At 33.8% G+C, this 14,531-nt stretch overlaps 1 long non-coding RNA gene across 1 annotated transcript; it reads right to left on the bottom strand.

Moving 5' to 3' along the window:
• Positions 1–3,199: 3,199 nt before the first annotated feature.
• LOC114903165 lies at positions 3,200–12,274 on the bottom strand. The gene is made up of 3 exons (XR_003795646.1): positions 12,189–12,274; positions 6,311–6,353; positions 3,200–3,364 (listed from the first exon to the last, which is right to left on the bottom strand). It is a non-coding gene; the product is annotated as an uncharacterized LOC114903165 (long non-coding RNA).
• Positions 12,275–14,531: the final 2,257 nt, after the last annotated feature.

Here is a 14,531-nt window from a genome sequence, read left to right as displayed (position 1 = left end):
TTTCAGAATTAGTTTTTTTCTGGCATGTGCACCTTTGTATTTTACAAGGCATCAGAAGCCTATGCATTACACAGAAATTAAAAAGAGAGAGAAACTTTATTGTATCATCCCCTAGTGTGTAGCCAGTACGAATTCTTCTCAAGTGGGTTGGCGTTTTCTTCTAGATCAGTTAACCAATATCATATTGTTGCAGAATAGGGATTTATTACTAAAAAGTTAATTTCATTATAATTTTGAGATTGAATGTTTTGCTCTTTAAAGCCTAACTTGCAATCCCACTGTATTCAGACCATAAGAGTGAGCACTGACATCCCAAGTAGACAGCAAAACAGAAAGACATTGTGTATTCATGTTCAGAAGGAAGAAACCAGGGAGACGTAGGCCCATAGAAATATATCCACATGGTTGCACACATAAGCTAAGGTATTTTGTTTGTACTTTGTAATATATTTTACATACTGCGGTTGTCTGGGCAACATTCAGAGGACAAGGGAACTTCACAAAGTGAAGGATAGCAATAAATGTACTGAGAATTAAAATCCACTGAGTAAAACCGCAATGGTTTCAGTTTGGCATCTATATAAAACTGTCTTTCTTTTTAAGCTGGCTCATCCTTTTGTCAGTCAGTCAGATTCGAAACATTGCTGATGTGATCTGTCTTTCAATCAGCCTGAGAGTGGCTTCATTTGTAAAGAGAGGGGGGCAAGAATGGAGGTTCATGAACGAAGCCATCTGGGACTACCTTATGCTTTATGCATGTTGCACAATAAGAAAAAGTTTCTGATAATTCACTACTACCTTCTAAACTCTATCACCTATTTTGATCTTTATTCAGGCTTTATTAAGTAACAGAAAAGGCATATAGGGAATTTATCTGGTTCAAATTTTTCCAAGAGTTGTATTTAGAGTGGATATTACTATGGAGTCCCTTAATATATCAATAATTTGATCAACTATACCAAAGCGTTGAGATTAGAATATGTGTGACACTTGATCTTGTGACATTGCAGTTATCTGAGACTTAATAAAAAAGGAAAGGAAATCGAAAAACTCTACAGTGAACACCGAATAGTTTGAAACCCAACATGTTCATTCAGAGGCATTTCCTAGCTTTTTTTTTTTTTTGCCAGAGGTGAAAAGATGGCTGTTTTCAAAGATATACTCTAACAGTCAATCAAACATATTAAGACATATTTGCTGAAGAGCCAGAGTTTGTAAAAGTTAAAGACCTGACAGGTCAGGTTCTGTGACAGATGAAATGATTATAACTCTCGAAGTTATAAGATTTTCGAAGTCTCGAAGTTCTTTCGAACTCTCGAAGACTGTAAGATTTTCAAAAAGTTTAAGTTTAAGGCTCTGGTGCCTTTCAGTGTTGACAGAATTCTGTAAAACAATCTGAACCTGCATTTGCCAAGATGAAATATATATGCAGGATTCTGTAGTTGACTTTGTGTATATTTGGCCAAGGTTGTTCAAAGTTAAGGTCTTGAGCAGTAGCAAAGTTTCCTCTTATATTTTATTTTTGACCAAAAGTAACACAAATACCCCAATTCCATCACTAGCTTCCCTAAATTTCTAAAGTTATCACCAAGTATAATAATTTGTCAGATGTTTCTTCTATAAAGTGTAAAAATCAAATCAAAACAAAACAAACCTGGCTCTGAGAATTTATACAAACAATCTGCATCATGTTGAGCATATTTTCAGAGGAAAATTTCAGAAGGAAACTTCCTCCAGGGAAATGAAAATTCTAGTTCAAACAATCTCTTATAAGAATATTTTTTGCAGGAAAAATGGTAGTTGTGCTACTCATAATGCAATTGAATCCACATGAGTAGATTATAAATGGGATACTGGATTAACTGACATGACAAGCATATAATCAACTTGAGTATGGTTTTGCATTTTGTGGGCTTGTAGTGGTAATCATAAAAGGTACTGGAATTCCAGACTAGTTCTCCTCAAATTATATGAGCTGAAACAAGTCTAAGTATTAAAACATTCCAAAGCAATCCAGTATACACATATAAACTTCTCATTTTTAGTCCATTAAGAAGTTGATATTTCATATATAACACTGAAGTGTATGTCTAAAATACAGGAAAATTAAGGAATGCCATCATTAGGTAAGAGAATAGAGTATAGGCATTATCCAGGACTGAATAAAACACAATATATTATAATATTTAGATAAAATTTCGTTGAATAGTTTTGAACCAAGTGTCGAAAAAGGTCCTGGAAAGGTGACTATCTATAGTTATAGAGACAGTGGAGGCAACAACAGGGAGGGAAGGAAAAAGAGCTGCAAATTAACATTTCAGTATCAATGAGAATGAGAGCCAATGAGTTTTGACTGGGGTGGAATGGTATATCATTCATACATTTATTAAACAAACAAAAAATTGCTGAGTGCCTGTTTTATTTTAGGCATTTTACTAGTAAGGGTTGTCAGATAAGATAAAAAATATCCAGTTAAATTTGAGCTTTAGATAAACAACGAATATGCTTTTAGAATATGTATAACCCTTGCAATATTTGGGAGATGCTTATAGTAAGAACATATCTGCTGTGAAAATGACATTTGAATGGGTGTCTTTTTAATCTGCTAAATCTGGTGACCCTAACTAGATGTGGAGATAGAGTGATCAAAAAATATATAATATTGGACATGGCAGAACTCAGAAACAGAGAGATGTAAGAAAATGGACAAATTTTTTAAATCACCAAAATTTATATACCTAAAATATTAATGGAATGGAGAACAAAACTTTTAGGGAATTAAGTGGCTTGACTCACTACTCCAAATTTTATTTAACTTTTCAAAACAAGTCTATTTCTGACCATCTTTGCAATCACAGACTGCCTTCATCACCTGGCAGATGTCTCGAATATAACCCATGCAGCAAATCCACAAAAATAGCTCTTTAATGAATATCTTGGTTACTTAAAGTGAGAAGCATATTACCAGTGCATATTTTAATAGTCTTCCTTGAAATCCATATTCAAATTTCTGAGCTTTTATGCTCATTTCAATATGACTAATGAGTTAAATTAGGGTTAATAAAATTATTTTCCCCAATAATTTAAAAATATTTTCCATGATTTTTTTCTATATAAACTTATGATGTCTTTATTGTTAAACAAGTGGGTAAAATTGTATTTGGTTGTAACAGAACACCTCTATAATGACATTAAACAGTATGTTGGGGTTTTTTTGTTTTCTTTTCTTTTCTTTTCTTTCTCTCTCTCATATAAACTCAGCTGAGGCAGACATTCTCTTTCTGCTCTGCTTTCTTCTAGCTTTGCCTTTAATTTTCAAGGTCTCAAAATGACTGCTTCAGCTTCAGGCATTTCACCTGCATTTCTGTTAGGAATAAGGAAGGAACTCAAAACATGTGTCTAAAGTCACATGAATATATCTTGTATGTAGTTTATTATTTTTTAAATTGAAGTAAATTTAATCTCTTTAAAGTGTATAATTCAATGGCATTTAGTACACACAAAATTGCACAAACATCATCTCTAGGTCCATGATATTTTCATTGCCACAAAAGGAAACAGTATATTCATTAAGCAATCTCTTCCCAGCCTTTGGTGAACACTAATCTGCTTTCACCTCTATGGATTTACCTAACCAGCATATTTCATAGATAGGGAATCATATGCTTTGTGACATTTTGTATCTGGCTTCTTTTATTTAGCATAATGTTTTTAAGGTTGATCCATATTGTAGCATTTATCAGTAGTTAACCCCTTTTATGGCTAAAATTCAATTGTACAAGTGTACCACTTTTGTTTTTGCACTGCAGTTGATGTAAATTGGAGACATTTTCACCTTTTGGCTATTGAGACTAGTGCTGCTATGAACATTCTTGTACAAGTGTTTGTTAGGATGCCTGTTTTCAACTTTGGGGGGTATATATTTAGTAGAATTTCTGACTTACATGAGAACTATGTGTTTTAACTTTTTGAGGACCTGACAACTGTTTTCCACTGACACCATGATATTTTACATACTCAGCACCAATTAATGTGATTTTCAGTATCTCTACATCCTGGCCAACACCTCTTAGTTTCTTTCTTTTTTTTTATAGTCATTAAAAAAAGAACTGGTATCTCATTTTGGTTTTGATTTCTATTACCCTACTGACTAATGAGGTTGAGCCCCTTTTCATGTGTTTATTAGCCATCTGCAAATTTTCTTTGGAAAAATGTTGAGTCAAGTCCTTTGTCTGCTTTTAACTGGGTTGTTTGTCTTTCTGTTGTTGAGTTGTAGGCGGTTTTTACATATTCTGGATACTAGACACCCATCGGGTATATGATTTGCAATTTTTTTCCATTCTGTGGGTTGTATTTTCACTTCCTTGATGTTATCCTTTGATGCACAAGAGTTTTTAATTTTTTTAAGTCAAATTTACCAGTTTTTTTCTTTTACTGCTTGTGCTTTTCATGCCACATCTAAAAATCCATTGCCAAATCTAAGATCATGAGGATTTATTCCAATATTTTCTTCTAGGAGTTGCACAGGTATAGCTCTTACATTCAGGTTTTCAGTCCATCTTTAGTTTATTTCTGTGTATGTTGCAAAATAGAAGTCCAAATTTATTCTTTTGCATGTGGATATCTAGTTGTTCAAACACCATTTGTTGAAGAGACTATTATTTTCTCATTGAATGATCTTGGCATCCATGTTGAAAAGTCAACTGGCCATCTATGGGTTTGTTAATGGACTCTCAATTCTATTCTATTGATCTATATGTCTATAATTAAGCCTATACTTCTGTGTTTATTATTGTAGCTTTGTAGTAAGTTTTGAAATTAATCCTCCAATTTTGTTTTTCTTTTAAAGACTGCTTTGTCTATTCTGTCTTTTGAAATTTCATATGAATTTCAGTATCAGTTTTTCTGTTCCTGGAAAAAAAAAACTTTGGGGATTTGGTAGGGATTACATTGAATTTTTAGATCACTTTGGGTCACACTGCCATCCTAACAATAACAAAGAGTATTCTTCCAATTCATGAACACAGGATGTCTTTCCATGAGACACTAACTTCTTTATTTCCTTTCCAGCCACTGATGTCTACATATCATGGGCCACAGCTTTGTCATATCCCTATAACTAAAAGGAAACCTTGAGGACTAAGTTCAATGCTATTCTGCCCTAAAAATATTGGGGTTAATTTATAAAGAAAGACTGTGAAATGGATATTGGGGGAAGGGCAATTAGCAGTGTCTACTATACGTCATTATAACAAAATTCATGTAGAATTGATATTTTCTAGTTTCATAATCATACATATATATATTTTAATGACTTTTTTAAGGCCCCAGTGTTTTTTTTTTTTTTAAATAAATTTATTTATTTATTTTTGGCTGTGTTGGGTCTTTGTTGCTGTGCGTGGGCTTTCTCTAGTTGTGGCAAGTGGGGGCTACTCTTCGTTGCGGTGCACGGGTTTCTCATTGCGGTAGCTTCTCTTGTTGCAGAGCATGGGCTCTAGGCACACGGGCTTCAGTAGTTGTGGCACATGAGCTCAGTAGTTGTGGCTCGTGGGTTCTAGAGTGCAGAGTCAGTAGTTGTGGCTCATGGGCTTAGTTGCTCCTAGGCATGTTGGATCTTCCCGGACCAGGGATTGAACCCATGTCCCTTACGTTGGCAGGCAGATTCTTAACCACTGTACCACCAGGGAAGTCCCCATAATCATATTTTTAAAGGCATTAAAATTGGTAGGACCTTTAAGAATCAGATTAACTTAAATTACAAAAAACTGAGAACCACTCTGCCAAGAACCATGGCTGTTATTGAAGCACACACACTTGGGTTTCTCATGTCATGGAAGTTAGATTCCCAAAAGCAATAATTTCAATAGACAAGAAGTAGGCCTGGCTCTGGAAACTGACACAGCATCAATTCTGCCACATTCTTTTGGTTAAAGCACTCATGAATCCTGTACAGATTAAAGGCAAAGGGAAAGACAGGCCACCTATCTTTCTAGATGGAAAGAATATCAAAGAATCTGTAGTTATATAAAGGCCACTAAAATCCATACTCCAGACACAAATTATTTACATTCCTTACACATACAAACTATCATCCTTCCAAGACTGTAGAAACCTAACCCATTAAAGGAACAAGAACAAGATCAAGGTCTAAGATCTCATTGTTTAAATCAGGCACAAAAATAAATGAAGTTTCTCAGATGCAGTTATTTTAAATTTAAGACCTGTGAACTAAAAAGACAGGCTATCTGCCTAAGATTTTTCTCAGGAATTAACATAGGCTATTATAATCTCATAATGAATTTGATCTTACCTGGATGTTACTTCTTACTTTAAGAATCATTTGCTGGAAGAGCCTAGAAATGAGAAACAATTTCATTTTCAAATCCAGAATTTCCTGCTCCTTTATATTTCCCTAAAACGCTACTCAAAATCTTAACAGTTCCTTCTTTAAGCCATCTTCAGTCTTCCTGTATTTTATCATAGGCACTTAGTTGAAGCCACATGTCATTCCCTATATTGCTCTTGAAACTCTCTCCAGCTAAATTGCTACTAAACCAGATACTCTTTCTATGTTCCACATTCCTGCAGGTGACACTGTCGTCAAACTGGCAACCAATTTACAACGGTTATCCCTCTCCTGAATTTTCAACATTTTCTCACTATCCTTCAAGGCTTCAAGTCTTGATGTCTTGGCTTTCATGTACAGTCTCCTCACATCCCTTCCAGCCTCTGCTACCTGCCTAGTCTGAAGGCCAGTGTCACGTGTCTTAAGCTTTTGGTATGTAGTACTCCACTTCCAGATGCCCAATTTCCTTCAAGTTTTACGTTGGTATGTAATAAACTACTTTGTAACTCAGCGACTTAAAACACCACTTTATTTTGTGAGTCAGAAATTTGGGAAGGATTTGGCTGGATTTTTCTTTTTCCTTTAAACTAGATAGTGCTAAGTGGGGCGGCTAGGACTGGAGAATGTACTTTCCAGGTTGCTTTCTTATTCACTTGTCTGGCACTTGAGTTGAGATGCTAGTAGTCGATGCTAGGAGCTCAAATTGGGCTGTGGAAAGTGCCTACATGTGGTTTCTCCATATGTCTTGAGTTTCTCACAGCATTTGTGGCTGGGTCCCAAAAGGGATGAAGCTGTAAGCAAGCATTTCTAAAGTAGATGTAGAAGCCAGTCTCTTAAGGCCTTACCCCAGAAACAGGTACAACATCATTCTGCCATAGTCACTTGTTCTAGGAAGACACAGAGCCTGCCTAGATTCAAGGGAATGGAACATAATAGACCCCCGCCTCTAAATGGGAGGCTTGTCAAAGAATTTGTGGCTATCTCCCATCTTTAATCTGTCACTGTTAAAATTGACTAAAGCTGAACATATACATATCCTTTATCTCAACAAGCTTTCACTTCCAGTAAATTCCTTTAGGTATATACTCAACACACATTTGTGCACATGTCCCCAAAAGACATGTACTGGAAGTTTCATAATCGCACTGCTTATAATTGAAAAAAAGAGAAAATATTTAAAATCCCATTAACAATGGAACTGATAAAGACATTGCAGCAGGGCTTCCCTGGTGGCACAGTGGTTGAGAGTCCGCCTGCCGATGCAGGGGACATGGGTTCGTGCCCCGGTCTGGGAGGATCCCACATGCCGCGGAGCGGCTGGGCCCGTGAGCCATGGCCACTGAGCCTGCGCGTCCAGAGCCTGTGCTCTGCAACGGGAGAGGTCACAACAGTGAGAGGCCCGCGTACCGCAAAAAAACAAACAAACAAAAAAAGACATTGCAGTATATTAATACAATGATATACTATATAGAATTGAGTACTTAATGATATAAAACTACCCAAATAAATACGGATAAACACTATAGACATAGTGTTGAGTAAAAGGTTAAATAAAAAGATTACATAGTATATCATTCCATTTATATAAAGAGGCAAACTGAATGTATTAGGTTGAGCTTCTGGGTTGTAAGAATGTTCAGTTTCTTGGCCTTGTTTCTGGTTCAGAGTTATGTTCAGTTTGTGATAATATGTACATATTTCGTTTTGTGTATTTTACTACAATAAATTAACAAAAAAGAATGAAAAAATATGTGATCCCACACTGTATCAGTTTCCTGTTACTGTTGTAACAAATTACCACAAATTTAGGGAATTAAAACAACACACATTTATTATCTCAGAGTTCTGGAGGCCAGAATATGAAACAAGTCTTACAGGACTAAAATCAAAGTGTTGGCAGGGCTGCATTCCTTCTGGAGGCTCTAGGAAAAAATTTGTGTCTTTGCCTTATTTAGCTTCTAGAGGCCATCTGCATTCCCTGGCTCATGGCTCCCTCCCCCCATCTTCAAAGACGGCAGCATAACATCTTCAAATCTCTCTCTGACTGTGAGTGTCCTGGCTTGTGATTAAGTTGGGTCCATCCAGATGATCTGGGATAATCTTCCCATCTCAAGGTCCTTAACTTAATCACATCTGCAAAGTCCCTACTGCAATGTGAAGCACCATATTCACAAGTTCCAGAATTAGAACATGGACATCTTTGGGAAGCCATTACTCTGCCTACCACACATATTGCTATCTCTAATTTACATTCATATTTTCTTTCTGACCTCCCACCATTTCCTATTTTTATTCTCTTTCTCCCATAGTGAAACTTTGGTTTTATTTATCAAATGGGCCCATAAGAACCTTTTCCTCAAATCACTTTTTGTTTAAATTAGAAAATTTATGGATAAATTGGGATAATTTATGAATGAATTGGGCAGCGAGTACTCAATATCATTTTACTTTGTAGGCATTGTAAAATCATATGTTGTGACAAAATGGGCCCTTTATTACCAAACATTCAGTGCAGGGAATAAATAAACAAAAATCAAATCTAGCTATTTTAAATAGGAAATGATGTAATACATGAAATCAGGTGCTTATAGAATTATCTCAAGGAAAGTATGGGCAGGTCCCTGGCTGAATAAGGGATTTATCCCATAAAATAGACAATAGATCCAGGAGAGTTATTACTATTTCTGAGTAAAATAGAGCTAAGTCAGATAGTGGAATTGGACTGCTATCTCATCCTTCTCATGACCTTTTGCCAGTAGTAACTACCAAGAAACACAAAAATAGGGTGTTCTTGTCAATTCTACCTTCCACATCTTACATGGGAGCATGTACTGTCAAGGTAGCTGAAAGTGAGGCTAGGAAATGTGCTTTTACTTCCACCATCTTCCAACAAAAAGGGGAGTAGAATGGATTTTGACTGCCGAATATGCTTCACAGACACCACATTCTAAAAGACTTTCAATAAAGGTGTTTCCTAGATTTTCTACAATCTAGTATTATCTCTAAATTTCTGCCAACATTCTTAGGACATATTCTAATATGTGCCACTTTGGATCAACTTTGCTGGATTGTGCTCCTATTATAACAACCCACCTTCTCAGTGGCTTAACCACAAGGAAGTTCTTCTTGTTCCCACTGCATGTCAGCCGCAGCTCTACTCTGGGATTGCTCCAACCACAGCAGTCAGCTATGACTCTTGCTCTGTTCTGCTTGGCTTTGCCCCATGAATATTCTTCATTCATGGATACGGGCTAAAGCAGCCACCATTTTGGAACATACTATTCCCTTTAGAGTGCTATCCAAAACTGGACTGAAAGTTTCCACTTAGAATTTGCATATTTCACTTCTGCTCATATCCCATTGGTTAAGTAAGTCAAAGGGACCAGCCACAACTCAATAAGGTAAGGAAATAAACTTCTCCTTCAGGAGAACTCTGGCTTCTACAACAAACACTGGCCTCAGTGAAGTCCTATTCTTCTGCATTTTGTGTTTTTGAATTTTTTGAAATTCTCCTTATTCCTCCTTAAGTTCCATCAACTTAAGTTAGCCAAAATGACTCTTTGATTCTTACGAAGAAATGTAGGTATATTAAACAATTAATCATATATTTTTATGATTTATATTTATATCCTCTGCATAGTGTTTGGTAATTAGTAAATGCTCAATAACTACATAACCCTATGTGCCAAAAAGAAATCTTATCATTTTCATGTGACAAAAATACGCTGATGGAGATCCTAGTATTATACTAATTTCAAATAAATGCAATTTGAGGCTTAATTTTTTTTTCAGTGTTCCCAATGGCAGAGTCAATATTTAAACTCAGGCAATCTGACTCAGAAACATGTACTTAACTGAACACTATGCATTTAACTGAAATAAAGAAACATTGTGTTCAGTTAGGATGTGGTGAACTTCAGTGATACCAATTAGTTATATTTATAGGTTGTACATCATGTAATAAATATAACTAAAGTTATAAAGTTAAATGTTCAAGGAATTGTTAATTTACGTGCTATGTTTTTAACTGCATATTTTCTAGCAGTTGCTTTTTTTTCTTTTTAAATTTTTTATTGAAATATAGTTGATGTACAAAATATGTTACCAACACACCATTGTAAAGCAATTATACTCTGATAAAGATGTTAAATAAATAAATAAATAAAATAAGCTACAAGGATATATTGTACAACACGGGTAATATGGCCGATATTTTATAATAACTATAAATGGAGTATAAGCTTGCAGTTGCTTTTAATGTGACAGTTTGTAAGACTGTAGTACTGTAGGTGGATTTTTTGCAAAGATGGCCACAGTAAAGTCTCTTCTACCAATGTTCATGCCTCTTTGTTATTAACTTTGATTCTCTTCCCATCAGGAGGTAGTGTGTGTTTTCACCCCTGAATTTGGGCCTGGGAAATAGTTAATCAATAGGAGTGCTGTATCAACCTTTCTAAAAGCAATGTCATTAGTTCTGTATACAAGCAAAAGCTTGTAATTAAAGGAAAGAAAGACATGCTTATACATTGCTATTTTTGAGGTTCAGATAATTACAGGTGCTACACAGAAAACTGAGCATATTTTCAAAGAAAAAAACAGGATTTAAATGGTGACAAAGGGTGTTAATGTATATCATTCTAAATTAAGCTTAAATGTTATCCCAACAATCTTGAATCTATCCAAAGTGTTTATGTTTACATCTCCTTTTCCATGCAGTAATTTTTTTTAGTATATTTAGTTTAAGTTCCCTTATAGATAGCAGTTTAACTTTTGTTTAATTTTTCCTCACTAACGGGAATAATAATAATAACAGTAATAGTAATGATAATAATCATGATAAATCAGGCCTGAGTTCCTTTTCACAGTCAACTTAAATAAAGACTAACTTTGAAAACTATAACTTGATGAAAACAGTAGTCACAGTACAAAGCTGCATTCTCCCCCTCAATGGATCTCTTAAAAGTGACATTATAATCAGATATTTCTGTGATGACAGAAAACAAAACAAAATAAAAACATAAATAGTACGAAGGGAATGCATTAAGTTTCGTATGGTTGATATTTTTAAAATAATATTCCTTTACTAAAGCTTATAAAGTTTATTTTAGCTGTGTGTTCAAAGAGTTAATAATGTTGGTAGAAAAAAAGAACATTTGGCCTACATATTAAAATAAAAATATTGAATAAATAAAATAAATTTTTTTTTCAAATATCTAAGTACTATACATAAATTCATCCTTTAATCCAATAATTCTATTTATAGGCTCTATCCCCAAGGTGCACTCACACAGCGTGAAAAGAGGTGTGCACACGGGTATTTACTGCAGTCCTATTTGTAATAGCAGAAGGTTGGTGAAAATAGGCAACTGATTTAATGAACTAAGAAAAGCCATACAATAGAGTACTATGTAACTGTAAAAGGGAATGCTAAACTTATCTATAAAGAGAGGATAACAAGATTTATTAAGTTAAAAAAGGTAAAGGGAAAATGAAATACATATATTTACATATTTTTTTGAAGTTCAGAAAAATTAAAAGTTCAAAACAATTAAAAAGCTAGCTAAAGAAGTTCCTATATATGCAAATATCTGTGTTTTCTCATTAAGCATTATCGGACAGTAACCATAACATTTTTAAAATATTTGCTTATAGGTAAGGATGGGAATAGATTAGAGAGGATAATATTAGAATGAAGCCATCTATGAATGTATATTATATTGTAAATATGACTTTGGAAACATATAAACATTTTGCATAATTATAAAACAAAATTAAATCAAAGATAAGCAAATTCCTAAAAATTGAAATTGAAGAAAGTGAAAATGTGTGTAGAGGTACAAACCTGTGATGTAACCGCACAAAATGGAAGTCTTCCCAGTGGCATTCAACTAGAGTAATTTGATTACACATCCTGGTGGGATAATCCCTAAGGATAAAAAACATACAAAACAATGTTTATATTAATATAATTGTTATTTTTTCACTAATTATATTGCTTATGGTATCATCAGTTTTGAGACAAGCATGTAGTGATGCAATGTAAGATAAAACAAATAAGTAACAAAGTTTATGTAATAAGATATTAAAAATTTTAGTGTGGGAGAATAGGGATTGAATAGAAGGATGAGACAAATCATATAATTTTGAAGGTGAACTGGGAACATTTTGGAACTTATATTTCATTTTTAAAAAATATCTTTTTCTAGCTTAGTTAGGTAAAAACACTGAGAAACAAAAACACTGAGAAACAAGTGTCCATAGTCATGAACATTTCTTGTGTACAGGTTTTGGTCTCTATTACCACTGTAAGGGACAGGGTTTCTTAGAGCAAGAGCTGCTTCACATCAGGGATAGAAAATGTTTGAGATGATCCTCAAGCATCAAGGGCACCAAAAAACACAGGTGAAGAACTCAAGAGCCAAACTGAATAACTTCCTGTTTACAAACCATGGATAATTTGAACATCTTCAGAATTAGAATTTCAATATGCTGAAATATGTAAACAATAATTAAATGCATGATTTCATAATGTTTAAAAACATATTTTTGGTCATTGTGCTGGAAGCTGAGAAATCAAGTATTTATTTGGAAAATGACAAATAAAAAGAAAAACTGGAGACTTTTTTGTCTTTTCTAAACAAATCAAAACAGAAAAACCAAAACACAAATTGTTATTCAGGAAAAATATATCTGTATAGAAATATTCTAGCTAATAAACAAAGAAGGGAAAATAATTAGAATATTAAGTTTTGCAATCTTCAATAAAATAATCCCAATTGTTACTAGCATTACAAAAAGTTAGGCAAGTAGACATTATCTAGTAGCTGGTATAAGTACACAACACCAGTTTTGAAGTTGTCTCTATATAGATTGATTCTGATGTAATCAGACCTCTAGATTGCATTATCAGCTTCCAGGAAATACAGTGAACAGAGGCAAATACTTATAACACCACTGGGAAACTTATAACACCACTGGGAAACACCACTGGGAAAAAATAACAAAAATTCTTTAATAACAACAACTGAAATTAAAGAAAATAAAATGATGGAGGAAGAAACTATAAATTAAAATAGATGTAAGAAACAGATTTTTAAAATACAATTACTTTTTATTATTCTGATTCGAAGATATATGAGAAATGAACACTGGCTAGATATTTGATATAAAAAGCTATTAATATTTTTAAAGTGATGATAGCATTGAGATTTGCAAAAGAAGCCCTAACTTTTAGAGGCACATACAAAATTATTTACAGACTAAATAACACAAATCCAACAATGTTACTCCAATAAATTTATTTAGCAGAAGCCAAATATTAACATGTCAGATTTGAAGTTCCTACAGAATGCACAAGGACGTTGATTATGGTATTACCCATAGTGGTTAAAAAAGGACAGAAAGAGAAATCAAATCAACATTGTAATGGGTGTATTATGGATTTCCAGAAAATATGGTTGAATGAGAGATTTGTGGAAAAGTGAGCATAGTAGGATTCCATTTTCTTTAGAAGAAACACGAACAAATAAAACTTCTCATTCTATATGTGTGCCTGATGGGTGTATGAACTCTTGTGCATTCATATATACATTTGTGTAATATTATCATATGGACACCAGTAAAAGATGAAAGAATTTGTCCTAAGGTGATGCACAGAAATATTGGGGGTAAGTGGAGGTGATTCAGGCTGATAAGGGAGAAGACAGGGAGAGCAGAATCAACTCAAAAAAGGAAAGAAAAGATGGACAAAAATTACAAGAATGTATACAATTACACCTATACATATAATTAAAATTTAAAATATGTGTATATAGGAATTAAAGATCTAACAATATAAATTAAGTTAAAAAGAAACATAGCTCTAAGTGGCAATTTTTTCCTGCTTCCAAAAAATTAGAGTTAACCACTAATAGAAAGTAGTAGAGAAAAATGCCCTTCTATTAAATATACATTTTAAAAGAAGATATTCTTAACAATAATCAAGTGAAGTCATGCTAGTTAATCTTGTATTTCCTCTACTTTTGGAGTCTCACAAAATAACATTCTCTTTTTGGTAAAAGAAAGTTTTCTTTTTAAAATGTATTGCTATTACTAATATTATTAAACTATGAGATATGTAAATTATATACACTTTCCTTATTTGAAAATTCTACTTCATATTTTTATGTTCTTTTAATAGCCTTCA

The sequence above is a fragment of the Monodon monoceros genome, unplaced genomic scaffold (assembly GCF_005190385.1).
Source record: "Monodon monoceros isolate NGI ecotype Baffin Bay Population unplaced genomic scaffold, NGI_Narwhal_1 Super_Scaffold_20, whole genome shotgun sequence".
In the NCBI taxonomy this organism is placed as follows: Eukaryota; Metazoa; Chordata; class Mammalia; order Artiodactyla; family Monodontidae; genus Monodon; species Monodon monoceros.
This window is presented reverse-complemented; position numbering and strand designations above follow the sequence as displayed.